Source organism: Apodemus sylvaticus, chromosome 19 (assembly GCF_947179515.1).
Source record: "Apodemus sylvaticus chromosome 19, mApoSyl1.1, whole genome shotgun sequence".
NCBI lineage: Eukaryota > Metazoa > Chordata > Mammalia > Rodentia > Muridae > Apodemus > Apodemus sylvaticus.
The window spans coordinates 54,402,186-54,429,910 of record NC_067490.1 but is presented as its reverse complement, the minus strand read 5'-3'; positions in this window follow the sequence as shown (position 1 = coordinate 54,429,910).

Below are 27,725 nucleotides of genomic sequence, written 5' to 3'. Positions count from 1 at the left end.
CTCCCTTTTCATTTCAGATTTTGTTAATTTGGATCCTGTCCCTGTGCCCTCTGGTTAGCCTAAGGGTTTATCTATCTTGTTGATTTTCTCAAAGTACCAGCTCCTAGTGTGTTCATTCTTTGTATAGTTCTTTTTGTTTCTACTTGGTTGATTTCAGCCCTGAGTTTGAAGATTTCCTGCCTTCTACGCCTCTTGGGTATATTTGCTTCTTTTCATTCTAGAACTTTCAAGTATGCTGTTAAGCTCTTAGTATATGCTCTCTCCAGTGAGATTTTTTTTTTTGAGGCACTCAGAGCTGAGTTGTCCTCTTAGCACTGCTTGCATTGTCCCATAAGTCTGAGTATATTGTGCCTTCATTTTCATTAAATTCTAAAATGTTTTTAATTTCTTTATTTCTTCCTTGACCAAGGTATCATTGAGTAGGAAGTTATTCAGCTACCATGTGTATGTGTGTTTTCTGTTGTTTTTGTTGCTATTGAAAAATCAGCCTTAATCCATGATGATCTGATAGTATGCATGGAATTATTTCAATCTTCTTGTATTTGTTGAGGTCTGTTTTGTGACTGAGTGTATGGTCAGTTTTGGAGAAGGTACCACAAGGTACTGAGAAGAAGGTATCTTCTTTTGTTTTAGAATGAAATGTTCCATATGTATCTGTTAAATCCATTTGGTCCATAACTTCTGTTAGTTTCAGTATGTCTCTGTTTAGTGTGTGTTTCCCTGATCTGTCCATTGATGAAAGTAAGGTGTTGAAGTGTGCTACTATTGCTGTGTAAGGTGCAATGTGTGCTTTGAACATTAATAGAGCTTCGTCTATGAATGTGTGTTCCCTTGAATTTGGAACATAGATGTTCAGAATTGAGAGCTCTTGTTGGTAGATTTTTTTCTTTTGATTAGTATGAAGTGTCCTTCCATATTCCTTTTGATAACTTTTGGCTGAAAGTTGGTTTTAGTCAATATTAGAATGGCTACTCCAGCTTGTTTCTCTGGACCATTTGCTTAGAAAATTGTTTTCCAGCCGTTTACTCCGAGGTAGTGTCTTTCTTTGACACTGAGGTACATTTCCTGTATGCAGGAAAATGTTGGTTTCTGTTAACATATCCAGACTGTTATTCTATATTACTGGGGAATTGAGTCCATTGCTGTTAAAATATATTAAGGAATAGTGTTTGTTTAGTCCTGTTATTTTTGCTGTTATTTTTATGTTTGTGTGACTATCTTCTTTGGGGTTTGTGGAAAGAAGATTGCTTTCTTGCTCTTTCTAGGGAGTAGCTTCCCTCTTTGTGTTTGCATTTTCCATCTATTATCCTTCGTATGGCTGGATTTGTGGAAAAATACTGTGTAAATTTTTTTTGTCATGGAATATCTTGGTTTCTCCATCTATGGTAATTTAGAGTTTTGCTGTATATAGTAGGCTGAGCTGGCATTTGTGTTCTCTTAGGGTCTGTATAACATCTACCCAGGATCTTCTAGCTTTCATAGTTTCTGGTAAGTCTGGTGTAATTTTGATAGGTCTGCCTTTACATGTTACTAGACTTTTTCTTTTACTGCTTTTAATATTCTTTCTTTATTTTGTGAATTTGGTGTTTTGAATATTATGTGACAGGAGGAATTTCTTTTCTGGTCCACCCTATTTGGAGATCTGTAGGCCTCTTGTATGTTTATGGGCATCTCTTTCTTTAGGTTAGGAAAGTTTTCTATACTTTTGTTGAAGATATTTACAGTTTAAGTTGGGAAACTTTATTCTCTTCTATACCTGCTATCCTTAGGTTTCGTTTTAGGTTTAGTTTGGTTCAACTGGAGGTCAGCATGCAGGAGAATTCGAATTGATCCATCCTTCTCTCCTTGTACTAAGCTCAACTCCAAATGGATCAAGGACCTCCACATAAAGCCACACACTGGGAAAGACCCTTGAGGACATCAGTACAGGGGGAAAGTTCCTAAAAAGAACAGTAATAGCGTATGCTCTAAGATCAAGAATTGACAAATGGGACCTCATTAAATTACAAAATTTCTGTAAGGCAAAGGACACCATCAAAAGGACAAATCAGCAACCAACAAATTAGGAAAAGATCTTCACCAACCCTACATCAGATAGAGGGCTAATATCCAATATATACAAAGAACTCAAGAAGTTAAACCCCAGAAAACCAAATAACCCTATTAGAAAATGGGGGACAGAGTTAAACAAAGAATTTTCACCTGAAGAACTTTGAATAGCTGAGAAACATCTTAAAAAATGCTCGACTTCATTAGTCATTAGGGAACTGCAAATCAAAACAACCCTGAGAATTCACCTTATACCAGTCAGAATGGCTAAGATTAAAAATTCAGGAGACAGCAGGTGTTGGCAAGGATGTGGAGAAAGAAGAACACCACTTCACTGCTGGTGGGGTTGCAAAGTGGTACAACCACTCTGGAAATCAGTCTGGTAGTTCCTCAGAAAACTGGGCATGTCACTTCCGGAGGATCCTGCTATACCACTCCTTGGCATATACCTAGTGGATTCCCCAGCATGTAATAAGGATATGCGCTCCACTATGTTCATAGCAGCCATATTTATAATAGCCAGAACCTGGGAAGAACACAGGTATCCCTCAACAGAAGAATGGATGCAAAAAAAATGTGGTATATATACACAATGGAGTACTATTCAGCCATTAAAAACAATGAATTCCTGAAATTCTTAGGCAAATGGATGGAGCTGGAGAACATCATACTAAGTGAGGTAACCCAGTCTCAAAAGATCAATCATGGTATGCACTCACTAATAAGTGGATATTAGCCTAGAAATTTGGAATACCCAAAACATAATCCACACATCAAATGAGGTACAAGAAGAATGGAGGAGTGGCACCTGGTTCTGGAAAGACTCAGTGTAGCAGTATAGGGCAAAACCAGAACAGGGAAGTGGGAAGGGGTGGATGAGAGAAGAGGAGGAGGGAAGGGGGCTTATGTGACTTTCGGGGAGTGAGGGGCCAGAAATGGGGAAATCATTTGAAATGTAAATAAAAAATATATTGAATAAAAAAAAGAAAAGAAAGAAGTAAAATCTTGTAATTTTCTCAAACAATAAATGCTGGCTAGTAATTTTGTCAGGGCCACAGACTGTTCACATGTTTTCACAGATATCCTGCCTTCTCTGACACCTCTATGACCATTCTATGTGAAAAAGGACTGTTGGGTTTGAGCCACTAAGATGTGTTTTATTTACTCTAGATGTGCTGTGGTAATATAATTTTCTGAAGGGAAATACAACAACCTAAGTGGAAGGACATTTAGGTCTCTGCACTACCCTGTCGATACAAGGTACATTCCTACCCTGAACTACTATTGTCTTCTTCCAAACTTCTGCATGCATTGTTCAATTCCCCACTTTGTCTCTTTTCTAGCTCTCTCCTCTTTCCCATTTCTCTCTTTTCTTTCTTCACTTTCCTTTATCATTCTTTCCTTCCCTCTCTTCTCCCTTTCCCCATTCTCTCTCTCTCTCTCTCTCTCTCTCTCTCTCTCTCTCACACACACACACACACACACACACACACACACACATCTTTCTCTCTCTTCTTTTAAGGTTATGCAAACTAATAAATATATTTTCTCTGATTCATTATTATGCTTTGTATTTGGACTGATCATTTAAGAAAAATATTACATTTTGTTGTTTTCCCCAGGCGGATCTTTGAAGGCAGGGGTAGGGCCACACAGGATCAATGACACAGGCCCTGGGAGTCAGGCAAGTGGCAAAAGCAGAACTCATTTATTACAGAAAATAAATAAACATTTATAACCCACCTCCCAACATCCTATTGGTCTCCAGCTCCTCTGATGATGTAGTGTTCTCCATCGACTGGCTTACCCTGTCACACCATCTGGTGTCATATATTTCCAGGACAGAAGACTGATCTCAGTTGCCTCTGTCAGGTAATTGTTATTGCGCATACATCATTCTCATAAGAGGCAAGGCCTTGCTTAGTTCTTTCTTCAGCATTTCACTTCTTCATGTGTGCTTTGAATTGCTATTCATAATTTTTTCTGGGTACATAGCTTCCCTTTTCAAAATTACCTCCGCAGAAGACAGGAATCATCTTTATTATTTTTATTTTATGGTCTTTAATAGTGTTTCTTATAAACAATAAGTTCAGCATGTGAGTGTGTGTGTTTGATGTTAAGCCACTTAAATGTGGATTCTTCACACACATGTGCACACACATACACACATACACACACATACACACAAACAGATAAATATACTGTTTTTCTTTTAAAATGCTAGTTTTCACTCACATACTGTGGTAATTGCTTGTGATTCAATGAGAATTTTTTTCTTCAAAGATACTATGTTTTAAAATAAAACAAAGACAAAATTTTAATAACTCATTTTTTAATATTTGGGCCTATTTATATCATGACAATGCTACTCATCAGACAGTGAGTGTATCCTATAATATTTTATAGAAAGAGAATCTTGGTAAAATTACTGGCAAAGCCTGCCTAGTTGCTTTAGTGCTTTATTTTTCTAATCATATAGCAGGATGGCATTTCCTAAGGAAATATGGGACCTGGCTGACCACCCAGGAAGGCTACACTGCTTTTATAGAATACAAGAACATGCTTTGTTTCCCATTTACTGTTCATTGCCTTTGTTTATTGCATGAACACAACTATTCAGGTGAAGTTTTTATTTAATCAATTTTATTTTATGGTTAGGCTTTATTTTATTTTTAAATTTTGTATTGAAAATAGATTCTTCATTTATGCAATACATCCCAACCACAGTTTCCCATTCCTCCATTCTTCCTAGATTCCCATGACCACCCAGATATATTGCTTATCCATTTCCTTTTCAGAACAGAGCAGGCTGCCACAAGACTACAGACAAACAGGAAAACAAAGAAACAATGAGGAAATATGAAAGCCTTTGTGATGGTTTGTATATGCTTGGTCCAGGGAGTGGCACTATGAGGAGGTATGGCCTCATTGGAAAAGGTGTGTCACTGTGTGTGTGGGCTTAAGACCATCATCTTAGTTGTCTGGAAGCCAATTCTTCCATTAGCAGTCTTCAGATGAAGACATCGAACTCTCAGATCCACCTGTAGAGCCTGGATACTGCCATGCTCTTGCATTGACAATAATGGACTGAACCTCTGAACCTGTAAGCCAGCCCCTATTAAATGATGTCCTTATAAGAGTTGCTTTCATCATAGTGTCTGTTTACAGCAGTAAAACCCTAACCAAGGCAAAGCTCATATCAATACTGGACAAGGCAACTCAATAAGAGGAAAAAGGCCCCAAGAGCAGGTAAAAGAGTCAGAGATATACCCACACCTGGTGTTAGAATTCCAATAAAAACAGTATAACATACTCACAGAATACTTTGTCCTGTATTTGCTGATTCCCTGTAAGGCCCTGTGCTTGCTGATTCCATCGCTATGTGAGCCATGCTTAGTCGATTAGGTAGACCATGTTCTCTTGGTGTCCTCTATCTTTTCTGACTCCTACAATCTTTCCTCCCAATGTTGGGTGGGGTTTCAATCTTCGGGGGGAAAGGACCCTATAGAAACCTCCAGTTTAGACTCTGTCTACATGATGTCTGGCTGTGTGTTTCTGCTGCTTTCCCCATATGTTTCTAAAGAAAGTCTCTCTAATGGTGACTATACAAGATACCGATCTACAAAGACAGCAGAATATTATGAACTATTTCAATGATTTTTTTTTAATGCAGCGATGTTTGGTTCCAAACCAAGTCTCTGGGCTATGTATTCTTCAGTTTCTAGCCATCTAAGCAATGTCAGGCATGGACTCTTGTGGAGTAGAACTCAAGTTAAATGAGACATTGGTTGGCCATTCCTATATGTCCTGCACAATCCTTGCCCCAGCACATATTTCAGGCAAACTGTAGCTTGAGAGATTTTGTAGTTGGGTTGTGTTTAAGTTTCTCTTTCAATAACCCTTTCATGTCAATATCCTTTCTAGAGACTAGAACATAGGGGTGAAGGCTCCAAGCCCATACCAGCTCCACCTGTCTATGTTCAATAACCATGTGGAATGACTTCAAGTGATAATCTCTGAGGGCTGCTACTAGACAAAATATGTGTAGGCAGCTTTGAAAGATAGACGATGTAGTTTAGAAAATTAGATCTATCTGGGTAATCTAAGGTCCCCTCCAGACGGGAGGACAGTGAGGTCAAAGAAACTCCAGAAAAGGGAGAATGTTGCATCTTACTTTGCAAAACTTGCTTTGAGTAGGAATTCTAAAGTGATTCATAATTTACTGGGATCATTGATATAAATTACACTTGTACCTATAGTTTATATAGGAGCAAGCAATAATCCATATATTTAGCTTTTTACATACGTTATTTTACTAAGGGGTAATAGTGTATAATTCATTTTAGTTACAAATGAAATTTTAGTTACAAATTTTAGTTACAAATTCATTTTAGATTACAAAACTATTAGTTGTAAAATTTGGTAATATACTATAATTATCTAGAAAAATGAAATGTCTTTTGAGTAATTATGCATGATTTTATTAGTCACCTTCAGAAAGTATCACTATAATTTTAATTGGGAGGTAAATAAATTTTTAAGTAATCTACTAGGTTTTATAAGCTAATTCCTTAAGTTAGATCACTAACTTAATAAGGTTGGTTCCTATTTTTTGTAGCAGATACTTAAACCTCATAGACTAGAGTTGGGATGTTTGAGAGAGTGAAAATGAAGAGCAATGATGAACACTGGGATAATTGTATGTACTGCATTCTTTGCTTTTCACCGATTAATGTACAACCCTGGAATAATATTTAGGTATTCCAAAAGCCAAATAGGATAAATCAAGTAATTTTTACCTGTACATAAGTCCTTCTTTAGAAGAATACTTGATTAAATCAACTATTAATATTAAATCTTCATAAATATTTCTTTAGAGAGGTGTAGTGGGGTTTTTTCAATTTATTTAATTTCTGTCCACATGTACTTGTGTGTCTTCATGTAATAAGGTGCACATTAATGCAGATGCCTTCAGAGACAAGAGGAAAATGTTGGATCCCATAGAGTTGGAGTTATAGACAGTGGTGAGCTGTTCAATGTTGGTGTTGAAAGCGAATTTGGCTCCTCTGCAAGAACTGTATGCACTCTTTATAATCACTGTTCAAATCCCAAAAGATAATTGTGCTCCTGCTTTCACCTACACTTCTCTCATGCTGACTTTCAGGATCATCCATTTATCATCCAGTCATCTGAAAATCAGAGGCAGGCTTCTCTGTCTTTTGAGGTCCGAACCTGTCAGACATCACAGAGAGATAAGGATGAGTATAGACACCTGAGACAGCTTATGTTATCTTGGGTTTACATCTGTCCTGGCTGGATCTAGGGAAGAACTTCCCAGGATGGAGGTACTGAGGACCCAGACAAAGGCAGCAGTTCAGCCAACCCCAATGACCACACAAATGTAGGTAATGAATACTGACAGGATAGACCTTAGGTTCTAGGTCATGGGGCCTGGATGAGATGAATAAGTTGCTATCATTATACTTCTGCAGTTTTCTGCAGCAAGTTTTGAGTATAGCACACAGGGATTGAGAAGGCAAAAGCACAACCTGGCCTCCCAGGTAGAGCTGAAGGAACTGAACTAGAAAGTTCTGAAATATTTCTGACCTTCCCATTTTCTGCAACTTCTTTCCCTGGGAATCCAATTCTTGCCAGGAGAATATAGAAAGAACTGATTATGGCTTTAGGATACAATATCAGCACGCCTGGACTCTATGGATCAACAGGATCAAGATGACAGACAAGAAGAACTGAGACTGCCTGCTAATATAAACAGGGGAATATGGAGTTTCCAGTACATATTCCACATGTTAGGACATCATGGTAAAAGGTGACTCACAATAATGAATGATTTGGCCAAAGAAAAGCAGGTCTGGAAATCATATCTGTTTAGGCAAAGCACTATGCCCTCAGCATTGATCTGGAAGAGACAAGGTAGAGCAAGCAATACAGACAGTGCTCATTCCCATCTAGAAGCCAAGGGACAGTCAAGACATGACATGGCCCTGCAGAGGGAACTGAAAAGGAAACAGAAGGCATTGGACCCAATCCCTTGCTTTGCATCATGCATAGACCATGCTGATGCAGCTATGAAACAATAATATTAAAACAAATATGAATATTTCAGTTTGAAAATGTCTTCCTAAAGCAAAAGACACAGAGAAAGAACAATGTTTGGGAGTGAGCATTTTTTGTTTCCATCAGTATGGCTTGCAGGCTACATGTGCCATTTTAGTTGGAGCTTATGTCATAAGAGCATTGAGTGATAAGTTAACTATGTTGGACTATCATTCTGGAATCATAGTATTTCTATATAACGGAGCTATAAAAATCTAGTGATTAAATGAAATGAACAGAATAACTATTTTGTTAATGGCAATACCCAATCCATAGACTACATGAACTCTGTCTTAGTCAGAGTTTGTATAACTGCACAAAACATCATGACCAAGAAGCAAGTTGGGGAGGAAAGGCTTTATTCAGATTACACTTCCACATTGCTGTTCATCACCAAAGGAAGTCAGGACAGGAACTCACACAGGGCAGGAACTTGGAGGCAGGCATGGGGGGATACTGCTTACTGCATTGCTTCCCCTGGCTTCCTCAGTTTGCTTTATTATAGAACTCAGGACCAGCCCAGGGATGACACCACCCACAAAGGGCTGAGACCTCCCACCTTGGTCACTAATTGAGAAAATGCCTTATAGATGGGTCTCATGGAGGCATTTCTTCCAGGGAGGCTCCGTTTTCTCTGTGATAATTAATTTGTGTCAAGTTGACACACAAAACCAGCCACTACAAACTTATTTTTAATTCTATATATTCTTTATTTACATTTCAAATGATATCCCCTTTTCTAGATCCCTCCTCCCCAAAAGTCACATAAGCCCTCTTTCCTTCCCCTGTTCCCCAATCACCCCCTTCCCATTTCCATATCCTGGTATTCCCCTACACTGCTGCACTGAGCCTTTCCGGGACTAGGGGGTCTTTCCTTCCTTCTCAGGCATCATTTGATATGTGAATTGTTTCTTGGGTATTCCAAGCTTCTGGGCTAATATCTGCTTATCGGTGAGTGCATACAATGTGTGTTCTTTCGTGAATACAGACTTTCCGAGATTCACACAAGTACATATATATCCAGATCCATACCTACCACATTCAGATACAATATTCAGAAACCAGAAATTTTGTTTTTTGTTTTTGCTTTTTGAGACACACTCTCATTATGCAGCTCTGATTGGCACAATGTAGACTATGCTAACAGAGAACTCATAGAGATCTGTCTGTTTCTGCCACTTGAGTGCAGGGATCAAAGCTGTGGCCAAGCATGCCCTGCTTCAGAAACTGTTTAATGTTTATAAATTTTAAATTTAGTAATTCTAAGCATATCTTCTGAATAAAAGTTTGTTCATATATTTAGTACATGGATGTAATAATTAAAAAAACAAAACAAAGTAAGATTTCTGCTTCTCAGATTTTCTTCTTCAAATTCAAAATTGCACCTGTTTTTATTCTTTTGCCACAGGGTGTTTTGTTTTGATTGTTTGCAAAATAATTATGTAGTAAAGGTTGGCTTACACCTCTGAAGTATAATATATTTTTTTATATACTGCTGTGCTTTAATTAACTGTAACCTGACAATAACAGTGTTTAGTTGTACAAATGAAATGGTCTGGGCCTTGGGGCACTCAGACACCAAAAGCAGAAATTATGGCAGAGTTAATTGAACACAAACTATGAGAAGAATGAGGCCAACTTGATGTTAATTATTCAGCCAAAACATAAGCACATCAAACCAAATGAAACAAATTTGTAAATATGACAGCTGCTAATTACCTGCAGGTGTATGCTTTGATTATTTAATTGATTTGGTATGTGCTTGGGGTTTTTTGCTTGTTTCTTTTGTTTTATTTGTGATACTTTAAGTTAAAAGTACAGCTTTTTAAAAGTTAGAATTCAGAGCACTATATTATTAGTGAACTGTTTTAGACTGTATTTATGCAGAATCTATTTTTTAACAAGCTTGATAACACACACAATTATAAGAATGATTCTCATTGAGAAATGTTCTTGGAGGCTGGAGAGATTGCTCAGTAATTTAGAGCACTGGCTGCTCTGCTCTTCCAGATAAATAATTTTATTTTTCCCATAATTTATTTTTTATTTACTTTACACCCCATTTTCAGCCCCCTCCTCCTTTTCTCTCAGCCCAGTCCTCATAAATCCTTCTCCACATGAACCTCTCCCCTTCTCATTAGAGACATCACCTTGGGACAACTAGTCCCAGCAAGAAGAAGCACATCTTCTCCAACTGAGGCCCTACTAGATAGTCCAGTAGAGAAAGGGGATCCAATGCTAGGCAACAGAGTAAGAAACAGCCCCACATTACTTGTTAGGGAAACCACATGAATAACAAGTTGCACATTTGCTATAAACATAGGGGAGGCTAGGTCTAGCCCCTGCATGCTCTTTGGCTGGTGGTTCAATCTCTGTGGGTCCCTACAGGCCCAAGTTAGTTAACTCTGTAGGTCTCTTTGACCTTTCCAGCTCACTCAAATTCTATCCCAACCTCTTCTACAAGACTCCTGGTCCTCATCTGGTGTTTATAACTGTGGGTCTCTGCATTTGTTTCCATCTACTTCTGGATGAAGCCTCTGAGGAAATAGTTCCTGTCTGCAAGCATAGCAGAGTATCATTAATAATATCAGCAGTTGGATCACTCCCATGAGATGGGTCTCAAGTTGAGCCAGCCCTTGGTTATGTGTGCCTTCCATCTCTTCTCCTTCTATATTGCTGTGTATCTTGTAGACAGGACAAATATGGGGTTGAAGCTTTTGTGGATGGGTTGATGTTCTTCTCCTACTGGAAATCCAGCCTGTAGAGAATATGGCCACTTCAGCCTTGATATTTCCCCCCCTTCAACACACACTAGTAAGAATCTGAGCTAGGGTCACTCCCATAGACTCCCTGGACCTACAAGTCTGCATGTAGAAGAATGGAAATAGACCAACATTCATTACCCTGCTCAAAATTAAGGTTCAAGTGGTTCAAAGCCCTCAACACAAAACTAGACACATTAAAATTAATAAAAAAGATAGTGGAGAACTGCCTTAAATTCATTGGCACAGAAGAAAAATCTGGAACAGAACACCAATAGCGCAGGCACTAAGATCAACAACTAATAAATAGTACCTCATTAAACTGAAAAGCTTTTGCAAGGCTAAGGACACCATCAATAGGACAAAATGGCAGCCTACAGAATGGGAAAAGTTCTTCCCCAACTGAGTCAAGTTTAGGGATGGGGCCGAGAGTGAAATAAAGAGAGTGCCTGTGATCCAGAGGATCAGGTTATACAAGTATTTATTCATAAGCAACAATAAACAAATTGGAAGTGAAAAGGGATCTCATTCATTCACACACACACTCTCACCTCTAGTCTGGCAAATATTGTAGCCTGGTTCCAATGGCTGCACAGGCAAGGTCTGCAGTGTTTCCTGCTGTGCTTTGGATTCCTGATGGAGTCACAGTCCAGATTTGGGGCATCTGGAATTAGTGGGAGGGCTCTGGAAATGAGCTGATCTCAAGACAAAGAGTCTCCATTGGGCTCTCGGGGATGAGCCAACTGTAGATGCCAGACCAGGGTTTTTAGGGGTCTTTCAGCTCAGGCATTCTGCACGACTTTATCTGACACTTGGCCTTATCATTTCCACATACACTCCAGACTTGGTTTCCATGATAACATTTTAGTCAATCAAAATTAAGGTGTTCACTTAGCCAGGGCATTTACCTTATTACATTTCACATACACTCACACACTCTGGGCTGGGTTACAATTGTCATTCATTTTATATTGCATATATTTATTCCTTACATTAACCCTACATCTGAGAGAGGATTAATATTCAAAATATATTAAAAAAAAAAACTCAAGAAATCAGACATCAACAAACCATATAATTCAATTTAAAAATGGGGTGCCCACTCACTAATAAGTGGATATTAACCTAGAAAACTGGAATACATCAAATGAGGTACAAGTAGAATGGAGGAGTGGCCCCTTGTTCTGGAAAGACTCAGTGAAGCAGTATAGGACAAAACCAGAACAGGGAAGTGGGAAGTGGTAGGTGGGAGAACAGGGGGAGAGAAGGGGGCTTATGTGACTTTTGGGGAGTGGGGGGCTAGAAAAGGGGAAATCATTTGAAATGTAAATAAAAAATATATCAAATTTAAAAAAAGTTAAACAAAATAAATATAAAATGAAAAAAAATGGGGTGCCCAGCTAAACAGATAATTTTCAACACAGGAATTTCTGTTGGCCAAGAGACACTTAAAGATATGTTCAATATCCTTACTCATTAGAGAAATGCAAAACAAAATGACTCTGAGATTCCATCTTACACCCATTGGAATTGATAAGATGAAAATCTCAAGTAACAGCACATTCAGGCAAGGATGTAGAACAAGGGAAACAACTACTCCATTGATGGTGGGAGTGAAAACTAGTAAAACCAATTTGGAAATCAATTTTGGTGGTTTCTCAGAAATTGGGATTAGTTCTATCTCAATACCCAGCAATACCATTCCTGGGCATATACCCAAAGGATGACCAACTATACCACAGGGATACTTGATCAATTATGTTCATAACAAATTTATTTCTAATAGTCAGAAACTGGAAACAATCTAGATGACACTCATTTGAAGAGTAGATAAAGAAAATGTATACACACAAAATGACTCTGAGATTCCATCTTACACCCATTGGAATTGATAAGATGAAAATCTCAAGTAACAGCACATTCAGGCAAGGATGTAGAACAAGGGAAACAACTACTCCATTGATGGTGGGAGTGAAAACTAGTAAAACCAATTTGGAAATCAATTTTGGTGGTTTCTCAGAAATTGGGATTAGTTCTATCTCAATACCCAGCAATACCATTCCTGGGCATATACCCAAAGGATGACCAACTATACCACAGGGATACTTGATCAATTATGTTCATAACAAATTTATTTCTAATAGTCAGAAACTGGAAACAATCTAGATGACACTCATTTGAAGAGTAGATAAAGAAAATGTATACACACAAAATAGAATACTAGTCAGCTATTAAAAACAAAGACATCATGAAGTTTGCAGGCAAATCAATGAAACTTGATGCTATCATCCTGAGTGAGGTAACATTCACTCCCCACACACACAAACAACATGTATAGTGTGTACTCACTTATAAGTGAAAATTGGCGATAAAGAGTATGATAACCATGTTACAATCAAGAGGCCCAAAGAAACTGGGTGATAAAGAGGACCCAAGAGAGGATGTGTGAATCTCACTCAGAAGGGAAAACTAAATAGTCATCAGAGGTGCAAGGAGAGTGGAAACTAAGTAGGATAGAAGGTGAGAAAAGGTATGGGATGGGGATCAGGTATGGAGGAAGGGAGGGTGGGAAAGAGGTGAGAGTGAAACATAAATATTGGTGGGGGTGCATCTCTGGGACTAGCCAGAAGACTACTTTGATTCTCAGCACCCTCACAGTGTCTCACAACTATTTGTAACTCCAATTCTGGAGTATTCCTGCCCTATTCTGGTTATAATGAACACATGTGGTACAAAGACATGCATTCAGATAAAACATTCATACACTGTTTTAGCTTCTTATTTTTCTGCCCACTGGATGATGTAGCTCTGACAAGTAACAGCTATGTGTAAACCTCTTGAGCAGTTAGTGGGGAAAGGAACAGGGCACTTATGGGTAAGATGCAATATTGTACACTTTGAGCATAGAATAATACACATAGGAGATGCAAGTGAAGATAGCCAGCAGCATTTCTGCAGTCAGAATCCTTAGTTTTCTGATACTTGGCAGTGTCTCATGTGTAAGTGTTCATTTTAGAAGGCAGGTGTTATGTAGCATGGATCCTGGCTTTGTTTACCTAAAATGGGCAATCTTGCAGAAACATCTTTTGCTAGCTTCTGGTACTGTTTAGTTTGGGTGCAAGGTCTTCTGCACTTGGCAAGTGAGAACCCACATACCAGAACATTAGGAATAATGAAATTGTGGCTAGAGAGAGATGGCTCAGCAGTTAGGAACACTTAATATTGTAGTGGTCCAGAGTTTGATTTCTAGCATTCACATAGAGGTTCATAAATGCTTATAACTCTACTACCAGGATATTTCATGCCCTTTTCTAGCCTCTTCAGGTCCCAGGCACTTGGGTGGTACACAAACACACATTTAGGCACAACACCCATAAGTATAATATAAAATAAAACTTTTCAGTGCCCTTTCTTTCAACAGAGTATGGAGAAAATAAGAAACTATAGTTAATAACAGAAAATTCCTCTTTATATTGAGGAGATATCCAGAATACTACAATAATTAACCCTGGGGGCTGGCATCACGTGTGCATCACTTGGACTGTGTAAGGGCAATCTTTCCTATTATGTTCTGTTAGTCATTTGCAGATGCTCTCTGGACTTCCGAATCTTAGTAATATGGTCTTTTTAATAGCATGATATTTTACAACTCTGTTGATATTCATGTTTCTTCTCCATCAAATAGTATTAAAAAGTTAAATAATGAGCAAATAGCTCTTTAGATACGAGTAACTCTGCTGGAGTTCTCTTGAAAACTCTTCTTCTATGGAGAGATACCTAGGAAAGCTATTCACTGAGGATATCAGAGGAAGATTAAAAGATCAAGGATTGCTCAGAAAAGATGACAATCCCATTGTGACACAGAAGGAATACATTATAGAAATTAGGTCCTCACACTCCAAAGAGCTGAAAGTCATGCCTCTGATGCCTGAAGAAAGTGAGTTCCATACTTGTTTTATATTTCATGTGTGGGCTAAGCTATAAGCCATACTGCAGGTGAATGTACAGTTTCAGAGATGTATTTTGCTTTCACTTAGCTAATGCAGTCTCTGTAATAGCATTTTTAAAAATTGTAGCACTGATTTAGTTTGTGCCAATTTTTGAGTTATAAAATTTGATTTTCAGCAGATTAAATTTAGTAATAAGATGTTCTCTTCATCAGAGGATAAAAAGGAAAGGCCCTAGGCAATGGTGTTTTTTAATGACTAAATTTTTTGAAATGCATTTGGTTTTCATAACCATAACTATAACCACACATGGTAAAATATGGCAAGTATTTTTGTTTTTGCTGTTCACATTCTCATCTGTAAATAGGTTTGAATTTTGCCGACAAATTTTCTTGTCAATAAGTCAAGTATCAAAAAACATTAAAACATTAGTGTTTCCAGAGAAAATAATACCACATTGCATGAACGTTCTTGAAAAGGAAAAAGAAACAATCCTATACTCTCAGCCAATGCTTAAGCTTCTGAAAAGCTATTCCCTATCCTACCACAGTGTGGTGCTGTTTACTTTAAATACATTTTATGTGTTGTACCCTGTGTGTTTAGAAATCTTGATATTGAAAGTATAGCATGTATTTTAATTAGAATTACATCAAGTAATTCTGGAACCATTTAATGACTATGAGTTATTTCTGTAGGTTTAAATTCACAGCATCGTTTTCTCAAGCCTGATGAACAAGAAATGATCACCCTGATGGTAACAGAGTTCAAATCAACTATATCGATAATAAATTTGGTTTTCAATATTGGGATAAATTTTGTACAGAAAAATGATGAACAGAGATCTTTCAAATATCAAAAGCATACAATTGTCTCATTCCAGTTGAGATTCCTGTCTCAGGTCATTTGTGATAACATGATTCCAGAATCTGACTGTTCTAGATGATTGACAGTGTAGATGGCAGAAGTATGACATTCAAAAAAATAAAAGAGCAGGAAATTGATATTCATCTAAGTAGTGAAACTGTTACTTCTGTTCTTCTGAAGTGACATGGTTTCAGCAGCAAGACTTTCCTTTTTTTCTAAATTTCACTTCCCTGTTATGGCCTGCTTGTTGTTAGCTATTACTCACCATACTAGTACTTTGGCTGTTCAATTTAACCCACTGGTCCATAAATTGCTAGACTTATTGTGGTCCCGTGATCAATTTCCAAAAGGAGAAAAATCTGAGCCATCAATGAATTGATAATCTTGGGTGATGGTACTGTACTGGTCCAGGCTGGAAGAACAGAAAAATTGCTTTCCTTAGTGTAATAAGACTCTCATAATGCTAATCAATGAAATACAGTTTAGCAAAAGGTGACACATGTTGAGAGGTGACTGAGCAGACGGTACAGCCAGGAACACAGAGAAGACAGTGTAAGATCACTTGGGAATCAGTATTCCAGGACCCCACCTGCACCTAGGAGCTGGGAAGTACCACAGCTGTCTGTGCACCTATCCCGCTAGGGGATATCTGCCCTGCAAGGAGTCCTGCATTTAGAGTGAGACCCTGCGTATAGAGGTGAGGCCAACATCTTTGTTCCTGTCACTGAGCAGATGGGTGCAGCCATGAACTCAGAGAACATGCAACTGTAAGATCAGTTGGGACTCAGTCTTCCAGGGTCCCACCTACACCCAGGAACTGGGCAGCCCCACAGCACTCTGTGCCAGGGGAGAGCCACTCACTCATGGGTGCTGAGACAGGCTTTCAGACACACAGGAGGGACAAGCACCAGCCAGAGACAGCAGGACCAACTAACACCAGAGGTAGCCAGAGGAAAAAAGGCAAACGTAGGAATGTTACTAACATAAATCAAGGCAACATGACATACACTCTGAACCAAATTCACCCACAACAGCAAGTCCTGGATACCCCAACACACCAAAAAAGCAAGATTTGTATTTAAAAATCACAGCTCATGTTGCTGATAGAAGGCTTCAAGAAGGACATAAACATTAACTCCCTTAAAGAAATACAGGAGAATACAAGTAAACATGGAGAAGCCCTTAAAGAACTACAGGAAAACAAAACAAAACAAAACAAAACAAAAGAAAACAGGTGAAGAAATTGAACAAAACCATCCAGGATCTAAAACTAAAGGTAGAAACAATAAAGAAATCACAAAGGAAAACAAGTCTGGATATAGAAAATCTAGGAAGGAAGTCAGGAGACACGGTTCAACAACAGAATACAAGAGATAGAAAAGAAAATCTCAGATGCAGAAGATACCACAGAAAGCATTGACACAAAAGTGAAAGAAAATGCAAAATGCAAAAAGCTCCTGAACGAAATCATCCAGGAAATCCAAGACAAAATGAGAAGACCAAACGTAAAGATTATAGGTATACAAGAGAGCGAAGATTTCCAACTTAAAGGGCCAGTAAATGTCTTCAAAAAATTATAAAAGAAAACTTCCCTAGCCTAAAAAAAGAGATGCAGATGAATATACAAGAAGCCTACAGAACTCCAAATAGATTTGACCAGAAAAGAAATTCCTCCAGTCACATAATAATTAAAACACTAAAATGCACTAAGCAAAGAAAGAAAATTAAAAGCAGTAAGGGGGAAAGGTCAAGTAACATATAAAGGAAGATCTATCAGAATTACACCAGACTTTTCACCAGAGATTATGAAAACCGGAAGAGCCTGGGCAGATGTTATACAAATGCTAAGAGAACATAAATACCAACCCAGACTGCTATACCCAGCAAATCTCTCAAGTACCATACATAGAGAAACCAAGGTATTCCAAGACAAAAAACAAATTTATACAATATTTTTCCACAAATCCAGCCCTTCAAAGAATAATGAATGGAAAACACTAACAAAAGAAGGAAAACTACAAACTAGAAAATGCACGAAATTAATCTTCTTTCAACAAACCCAAAAGAAAGTAACCACCAAAGATAAAAATAACATCAAAAATAAAAAGGAAGCAACAATCACTATTCCTTAACATCTCTTAACATCAATGGACTCAATTGCCCCCCAAAAAGACATAGATTAACAGACTGGATATGTAAACAGCACACAACATTTTGCTGCATATAGGAAATATAGCTCAGCTTCAAAGACAAACACTACCTCATTGTAAAAAACTGGAAAACAATTTTCCAAGCAAATGGTCTCAGGAAACAAGCTGCAGTAGTCATTCAAATATCCAATAAAATAGACTTTCAACCAAAAGTCATCAAAAAAGACATGGAAGGACCCTATATACTCATCAAAGGAAATATCTTCCAAGAAGAACTCTTAATTCTAATTGTCTATGGTCCAAATTAAAGGGCACCCTGATTTATAAAAGAAACATTACTAAAGCATAAACACACATTGCACTTCACACAATAAATGTGGGTGACTTCAACATCCTACTCTCCTCAATGGACAAATCAGGGAAATACAAACTAAACAGAGACACAGTTAAACTAACAGAAGTTTTGTACCAAATGAATTTAATAGATATCTATAGACCATTTCATCCTAAATCAAAAGAATATACCTTCTTATCAGTACCTCATGGTACCTTCTCCAAAATTGGCCATATAATTGATCACAAAACAGACCTCAACAGATATAAGAAGATCAAATTAATCTCATGGATCCTAGCAGATTGCTGTGGAGTAAAGGTGGTCTTCAATACAAACAAAAACAACAGAAAGCCTACATACACACGGAAGCTGAACAACACTCTAATCACTGATATCTTGGTCAAAGAAGAAATAAGAAAAGAAATCAAAGACTTTTTAGAATTTAATGAAAATGAAGGCACAACATACCCAAAATTATGGGACACAATGAAAGCAGTGCCAAAAAGAAAAATCATAGCTCTCAGTGCCTCCAAAAAGAATCTGGGAAGAGCATACACTAGCAGCTTAACAGCACTCCTAAAAGCTTTAGAATAGAAAGAAGATAATACACCTAAGAGGAGTAGAAGACAGGGAATCATCAAACTCAGAGCTGAAATCAATCAAGTACACACAGAAAGAATTGTACAAAGAATCAACAAAACCAGGAGCTGGTTATTTGAGAAAATCAACAAGATAGATAAAACTTTAGTCAGACTAACCAGAGGGCACAGAGGCAGTATCCAAAATAATCAGAAATTAAAAGAGATATAACAACAGAAACTGAGAAAATTCAAAAAAAATCATCAAATGCTATTGTAAAAGCCTATACTCAACACTACTGGAAAATCTGAATTAAATGGACAATTTCCTAGACAGATACTAAATACCAAAGTTAAATCAGGATCACATAGACCATCTAAACATAACCCCTAAAGGAATAGAAGCAGTCATTGAAAGACTCCTAACCAAAAAAAAAAAAAAAAAAAAAAAGGACAGGACCAGATGGTTTTAGTTTAGTGCAAAATTCTATCAGACTTTCAAAGAAGACCTAACACCAATATTCTTCAAACAATTTCACAAAATAGAAAGAGAAGACCCTACCCAACTTGTTCTATGAAGCCACAATTTTCCTGATATCAAACCACACAAAGATCCATCAAGGAAAGAGAATTTCAGACCAATTTCCTTTAAGAATATTGATGCAAAAATATCCAATACAATTCTTGCCAATCAATCCAAGTGCACATAAAAACTATCATTCATCACAATCAAATAGGCTTCATCCCAGGAATGCAGGGATGATTCAATATACAGAAATCCATCAATGAAATCTACTACATAAAACAGACTCAAAGAAAAAAACCACATGGTCATTTCATTAGATGCTAAAAAAGCAGTTGACAAAATTCAGCATCCTTTCATGTTAAAAGTCTTGGAAAGATCAGGAATTCAAGGCCCATACCTAACCAAAGTAAAAGAAATATACAACGAATGAGTAGCCAATATCAAACTAAATGGAGAGAAACTTGAAACAATACCACTAAAATCAGGGACTTGACAAGGCTGCCCTCTCTCTACATATCTACTCATTATAGTAATTGACATTTTAGCTAGAGCAATTAGACAACAAAAGGAGGTTGTCTTAGTCAGGGTTTCTATTCCTTTTTTAAATATATATTTTTATTTTCTATATTCTTTGTTTATAATCCAAAAGTGTTCCTCTTTCCCAGTTCCCCCTCCCCCTATGTCCCATAAGTCCTCTTCTCTCCATCCATTCTCCTATCTTTACCCCTCCCTTTTCTCTGTCCTGGTACTCCCCTTCAATGCAGGATCAAGCCTTTCCAGGATTAGGGCCCTCTACTTCCTTCTTCATGGGAATCATTTGATATGCTAATTGTATCTTCAGTACTCAGAGCTTCAGGGCTAATTAACATCCACTTAACAATGATTGCATTCCATGTGTATTCTTTTGTGATTGTGTTACCTCACTTAGGATGATATTTTCCAGTTCCATCCATTTACCTAAAAAATTCATGAATTCATCGTTTTTAATTGCTAAATAGTGCTCCATTGTGTATATAAACCACATTTTCTGTATCCATTCCTCCATTGAGGGATATCTGGGTTCTTTCCAGCTTCTGGCTATTATACATAAGGCTGCTATGAACATAGTGGAGCATGTATCCTTATTGCATGCTGGGCAATCCTCTGGGTATATGCCCAGGAGAGGTATAACAGGGTCCTCCGGAAGTGTCATGTCCAGTTTTCTTAGAAACCACCAGACTAATTTCCCTAGTGGTTGTAAAATCTTACAATCCCTCCAGCAGTGAAGGAGTGTTCCTCTTTCTCCACATCCTCGCCAACACCTGCTGTCTCCAGAGATTTTAAACTTAGCCATTCTGAGAGGTGTGAGGTGAAATCTCAGGGTTGTTTTGATTTGCATTTCCCTAATGGCTAATGATTTTGAGCATTTCTTAAGGTGCTTCTTGGCCATCCGAATTTCTTCAGATGAAAATTCTTTGTTTAGGTCTGTACCTCATTTTTTAATAGGGTTATTTGGTTCCCTGGGGTCTAACTTCTTGAGTTCTTTGTATATACTGGATATTAGCCCTCTATCGGATGTAGGATTGGTGAAGATATTTTCCCAATTTGTTGGTTGCCATTTTGTCCTTTTGACTGTGTCCATTGCCTTACAGAAACTGTAAATTTATGAGATCCCATTTGTCAATTCTTGATCTTAGAGCATAAGCTATTGGTGATCTGTTCAGGAACTTTTCCCCTGTGCCTATGTCCTCAAGGGTTTTCCCCAGTTTCTTTTCTATTAGTTTCAGTGTGACTGGTTTATGTGGAGGTCCTTGATCCACTTGGAGTTGAGCTTAGTACAAGGAGATAAGAATGGATCAATTCTCATTCTCCTGCATGCTGACCTCCAGTTGAACTAGCACCATTTGTTGAAAAGGCTATCTTTTTTCCCACTGGATGTGTTCAGTTCCTTTGACCAAGTGACCATAGGTATGTGGATTCATTTCTGGGTCTTCAATTCTATTCCATTGGTCCACTTGCCTGTCACTGTGCCAATACCATGCAATTTTTAACACTATTACTCTGTAGTATTGCTTGAGGTCTCGGATACTAATTCCCCCAGAAGTTCGTTTACTGTGGAAAATAGTTTTAGCTATCCTGGGTTTGTTGTTATTCCAGATAAATTTGAGAATTGCTTTCTCTCACTCTGTGAAGAACTGAGTTGGGATTTTGATCAGGATTGCATTGAATCTATATATTGCTTTTGGCAAGATGGCCATTTTAACTATATCAATCTTGCCTATCCATGAGCATGGAAGAGTTTTCCATTTTCTGAGGTCTTCTTCAATGACCTTCTTCAGTGACCTGAAGTTCTTGTCATACAGATCTTTTACTTGTTTGATTAGAGTCACCCCAAGATACTTCATATTGTTTGTGGCTATTGTGAAGGGTGTCATTTCCCTAACTTCTTTCTCAGCCTGCTTATCCTTTGAGTATAGGAAGGCAACTGATTTGCTTGAGTTGATTTTATAACCTGCCACTTTGATGAAGTTGTTTATCAGCTGTAGGAGTTCTCTGGTGGAGTTTTTTGGGTCACTTAAGTATACTATCATGTCATCTGCAAATAGTGATAATTTTACTTCTTCCTTTCCAATTTGTGTCCCGTTGACCTCTGTATGTTGTCTAATTGTTCTAGATAGAACTTCAAGTACTATATTGAAAAGATAAGGAGAAAGGGGCAGCCCTGTCTAGTCCCTGATTTTAGTGGGATTGCTTCAAGTTTCTCTCCATTTAGTTTGATGTTGGCTACCTGTTTGCTGTATATTGCTTTAACTATGTATAGGTATGGGCCTTGAATTTCTGTTCTTTCCAAGACTTTTAGCATGAAAGGATGCTGAATTTTGTCAAATGCTTTTTCAGCGTCTAATGAAATGAGCATATGTTTTTTTTCTTTGAGTTTGTTTATATAGTGGATTGCATTGATGGATCTCCTTATATTGAATCATCCCTGCATTCCTGGGATGAAGCCCACTTGATTTTGGTGGATGATCGTTTTGATGTGTTCTTGGATTCATTTGGAAAGAATGTTATTGAGTATTTTTGCATCAATATTCATAAGGGAAATTGGCCTGAAGTTCTCTTTCCTTGTTGGATCTTTGTGTGGTTTTGTTATCAGTGTAATTATGGCTTCATAGAACGAGTTGGATTGTGTTCCTTCTGTTTCTATTTTGTGGAACAGTTTGAAGAGTGTTGGTGTTAGGTCTTCTTTGAAGGTCTGATAGAATTCTGCACTGAAGCCATCTGGTCCTGTGCTTTTTTTGGTTGGGAGACTTTCTATGATCCCTTTTATTTCTTTGGGAGTTATGGGGCTATGTAAATGATCTATTTGATCCTGATTTAATTTTCATGTTTGGTATCTGTCTAGGAAATTGTCCATTTCCTCCAGACTTTCCAGTTGTGTTGAGTATAGGCTTTGGTAGTAAGATCTGATGATTTTTTGAATTTCCTCAGTTTCTGTTGTTATATCTCCCTTTTCATTTCTAATTTTGTTAATCTGGATACTGTCTCCATGCTCTTTGGTTAGTCTGGATAAGGGTTTATCTATCTTGTTGATTTTCTCAAAGAACCAGCTCCTGGATTCGTTGATTCTTTGTATGGTTCTCTTTGTTTCCACTTGATTGATTTTAGCCCTGAGTTTGATGATTTTTATGCCTTCTACTCCTCCTGCGGGAATTAGCTTCTTTTTGCTCCAGGGCTTTCAGGTGTGTCATTAAGCTGCTAGTGTATGCTCTCTCCATTTTCTTTTCGGAGGCACTCAGGACTCTGAGTTTTTCTCTTAGCCCTGCTTTCATTGTGTCCCATAGATTTGGGTATGTTGTGTCTTCATTTTGAATAAATTCTAAAAAGTCTTTGATTTCTTTATTTCTTCTTTGACCAAGGTATCATTGAGTAAAGTATTGTTCACTTTCCACATGTATGTGGGTTTTCTGTTGTTTTTGTTGCTATTGAAGACCACTTTTACTCCATAGTGATTTGATAGGAGGCATAGGATTTTTTCGAATTTCTTATATTTGTTGAGGTCTGTCTTGTGACCAATTATTTGGTAGATTTTGGAGAAGGTACCATGAGGTGCTGAGAAAAAGCTATATTCTTTTGTTTTAGGGTGAAATGTTATATATATATATATATATATATATATATATATATATATATGTGTGTGTGTGTGTGTGTGTGTGTGTGTGTGTGTGTGTGTGTGTGTGTGTGTGTGTGTTAAATCTAATTGGTCCAAAGCTTCAATTAGTTTCATTTTCATTGTGTCCCTGTTTAGTTTCTGTTTGCCTGCTCATTCCATTGAGGAAAGTGCAGTGTTGAAGTCACCCACAATTATTGTGTTAGGTGCAATGTGTGCTTTGAGCTTTAGTAAAGTTTCTTTTATGAATGAGGGTGCCTTTGCATTTGGAACATAGATGTTCAGGATTGAGAGTTCTTCTTGGGGTGTTTTTCCTTTGACCAGCAAGAAGTGTCCCTCAGTGTCTCTTTTGATGAATTTAGGTTGAAATCAATTTTATCTGATATTAGAATGGCTACTCCAGCTCGTTTCCTGAGACCATTTGCTTATAAAATTGTCTTCCAGCCTTTTACTTTAAGGTAGTGTTTGTCTTTGACACTGAGGTGTGTTTCCTCTATGCAGCAAAATGTAGGATCCTGTTTACGTATCCAGTCCATTAGTCTATGTATTTTTATTGGGGAATTGAGTCCATTGATGCTAAGAGATATTAAGGAATAGTGATTATTACTTCCTGTCATTTTTTATGTTATCTTTTATATTTGATTGGTTATCTTCTTTTGGGATTGATGAAAGAAGGTTACTATCTTGCATTTTCCAGGGAGAAGTTTTCCTCCTTGTATTGGTGTTTTCCTCCTATTATCCATTGTAGGGCTGGGTTTGTGGTAAGATATTGGGTGAACTTTGTTTTGTCATGGAATACCTTGGTTTCTCCATCTATGGTGATTGAGAGTTTTGGTGCGTGTAGTTTTGGCTGGCATTTGTGTTCTCTTAGAGTCTGCATGAGATCTGCCCAGGATCTTCTAGCTTTCATAGTCTCTAGTGAGAAGTCTGCTGTGATACTGATAGGTCTTCCTTTATATGTTACTTGGCCTTTTTCTCTTACTGCCTTTAATATTCTTCCTTTGCTTAGTATATTTGGGGTTTTGATTATGATGTGACGGGAGGTATTTCTGCTCTGTTCTTGTCTGTTTGGAGTTCTGTAAGCTTCTTGTATATTCATGGGCATCTCTCTCTTTAGGTTAGGGAAGTTTTCTTCCATAATTTTATTGAAGATATTTGCTGGCCCTTTAAGTTGTAAATCTTCACTCTCATCTATGCCTATAATTCTTAGATTTGCTCTTCTCATTGTGTCCTGGATTTCTTGGATGTTTTTGGTTACACGCTTTTTGCATTTTGCATTTTCTTTAACTGTTGAGTCCATGGTTTCTATGATATCTTCAGCATCTGAGATTCTTTCTTCTATCTCTTGTATTCTGTTGTTGATATTTGCATCTATGTCCCCTGATTTCTTCCCGAGGTTTTCTATCTCCAAAGTTGTTTCTCTTTGAGATTTCTTAGTTGTTTCTACTTCTGATTTTAGATCCTGGATGATTTTGCTCAGCTCCTTCACTTGCTTGTTTGTGTTTTCCTATAATTCTTTAAGATATTTTTGTGTTTCCTCTTTCATGACCTCAGCCTGTTGACCAAAGTTCTCCTGTATTTAAGTGATTTTTGTGTTTCCTTCTTATTGGCTTCTGAATTCTCCCAAATTTCTCTCAATGATTTTTGTGTTTCCCTTGTAAGGACTTCTAAATTTTGATCGATTTTCTCCTGAATTTCTTTAAGAGATTTATTTATGTCCTTCATGTGTTCTTGTAACAGCATCATGACCAGTGATTTTAAATCCATATCTTGTTTTCCTAGAGTGTTGGTGTATCCAGGACATGCTGCTAATGGAAAATTGGGTTTAGATGCTGCCATATTGCCTTCATTTCTGTGAGTAACATTCCTGTGTTTGCCTTTTGCCATCTAGTTCTCACTGGTGTTAGTTGGTCTTGTTGTCAATGTTGGACTCACCAGTGCAAGCTTCCTTTTTGCAGCTGGTCTCTGGATGCCCACCTAACCTCCGGTACTGCCTGGAGACTGGGTGCAATGGCCCAGGCTGTTTCCAGACCCAAAGCGGAGACCTGAAGGTTTCTGTCAGAGGCCTCAGGGCTGAATCCTCTGCTCTGCATGGCCTGACTCACCTGAGCAAGCTGCTTGCTCCCAGCTGGCCTCTGGGTGTACCGTTGGCCTCTTGCACTTCCTGGAGACAGGTGCTGTGGGCCAGGCTGCTTCGGATCCTGAAGCGGAGGCCTGAAGGCTCCAGTCAGTGGCCTCAGGGCTGGATCCTCTGCTCTGCAGGGCCTGACTCACCTGAGCATGCTGCTTGCTCCCAGCCAGTCTCTGGGTGTACCCTAGGGTTTCTATTCCTGCACAAACATCATGACCATGAAGCAAGTTGGGGAGGAAATGGTTTATTCAGCTTACAGTTCTGCATTGTTGTTTATCATCAAAGGAAGTCAGGACTGGAACTCAAGCAGGTCAGGAAGCAGGAGCTGATGCAGAAGCCATGAGGAATGTTCCTTACTTGCTTGCTTCCCCTGGCTTACTCAGCCTGCTCTCTTATAGAATCAAAGAATACCAGCCCAGAGATGGTACCACCCACAAGGGGCACTCCCCCCTTGATCACTAATTGAGAAAATGTCCCACAGCTGGATCTCATGGAGGCACTTTCCCAACTGAAGCTCCTTTCTCTGTCATAACTCCAGCGTGTGTCAAGTTGACACACAAACCCAGCCAGTACAGAGGTCAAAGATAAAAATTAGAAAGGAGGAAGTCAATTTATCACTATTTGCAGATGATATGATAGTATACTTAAGTGACCCAAAAAAGTCCACTAGAGAACTCCAACTGATGATAAACAACTTCAGCAAAGTGGCCCGTTATAAAATCAACTCAAGCAAATCAGTAGCATTCCTATACTCAAAGGACAAACAGGCTGAGAAAGAAATTGGGGAAACAACTCCCTTCAAAATAGTCACAAACAGTATAAAATATCTTGTTGTGACTCTAACCAAACAAATGAAAGGTCTGTATGTCAAGAACTTCAAGTCTCTGAAAAAAGAAATTGAAGAATACCTCAGAAGATGTAAAGATCTCCCATGCTTCTAGATTGGCAGGATTAATATAGTAAACATGGCCATCTTGCCACAAGCAATATACAAATTAAATTCAATCCCTATCAAAATCCCAACTCAGTTCTTCATATGAAAGAGCAATTCGCAAATTCATCTGGAATAACAAAAAACCCGGGATAGCAAAAACTATTCTCAACAATATTTTACTGTTGAACTTCTGGAGGAATCAGTATCCCAGACCTGAAGCAGTACTACAGAGCAATAGTGCTAAAAAATGTGTGGTATTGGTATAGTGACAGGCTGATCAATGCATAGAATAGAATTGAAGACCCAGAAATGAACACACATACCTATGGTCACTTGATCTTTGACAAAGGAGCTAAAACCATTCAGTGGAAAAAAGATAGCCTTTTTAACAAATGGTGCTGGTTCCACTGGAGGTCAGCATGCAGAAGAATACAAATCGATCCATTCTTATCCCCTTGTACTAAGCTCAAGTCCAAGTATATCAAAGACATTCACATAAAACCAGACACACTGCAACTAATAGAAAAGTAACTGAGGAAGAGCCTTGGACACATGGGCACAGGGGAAAGTTTCCTGAACAGAGCACCAATAGCTATGCTCTAAGATCAAGAATTAACAAATGGGACCTCATTAGATTACAAAGTTTCTGTAAGGCAAAGGACACTGTCAAGAGGACAAAACAGCAACCAACAGATTGGGAAAATATTTTTACCAACCATACATCCGACAGAGGGCTAATATCCATTATATACAAAGAACTCAAGTAGCTAGATTCCAGAGAACCAAACAACCCTATTAAAAATGGGTACAGAGCTAAACAAAGAATTTTTACTTGAGGAATAGTGAATGGCTGAGAAGCACCTAAAGAAATGTTAAACATCCTTAGTAATCAGGGAAATGCAAATCAAAACAACCCTGAGATTTTACCTCACACCAGTCAGAATGGCTAAGATCAAAACTCAGGAGACAGCAGGTGCTGGTGAGGATGTGGAGAAAGAGGAACACTCCTCCAGGGCTGGTGGGATTCCAAGCTAGTAAAGCCACTCTGGAAATCAGTCTGGCGATTCCTCAGAAACCTGGGCTTGATACTACTGGAGGACCCTGTTATATCATTCCTGGGCATATACCCAGTGGATTTCCCAGCATGCAACTAGGACACGTGCTTAACTATGTTCATAGCAGCCCT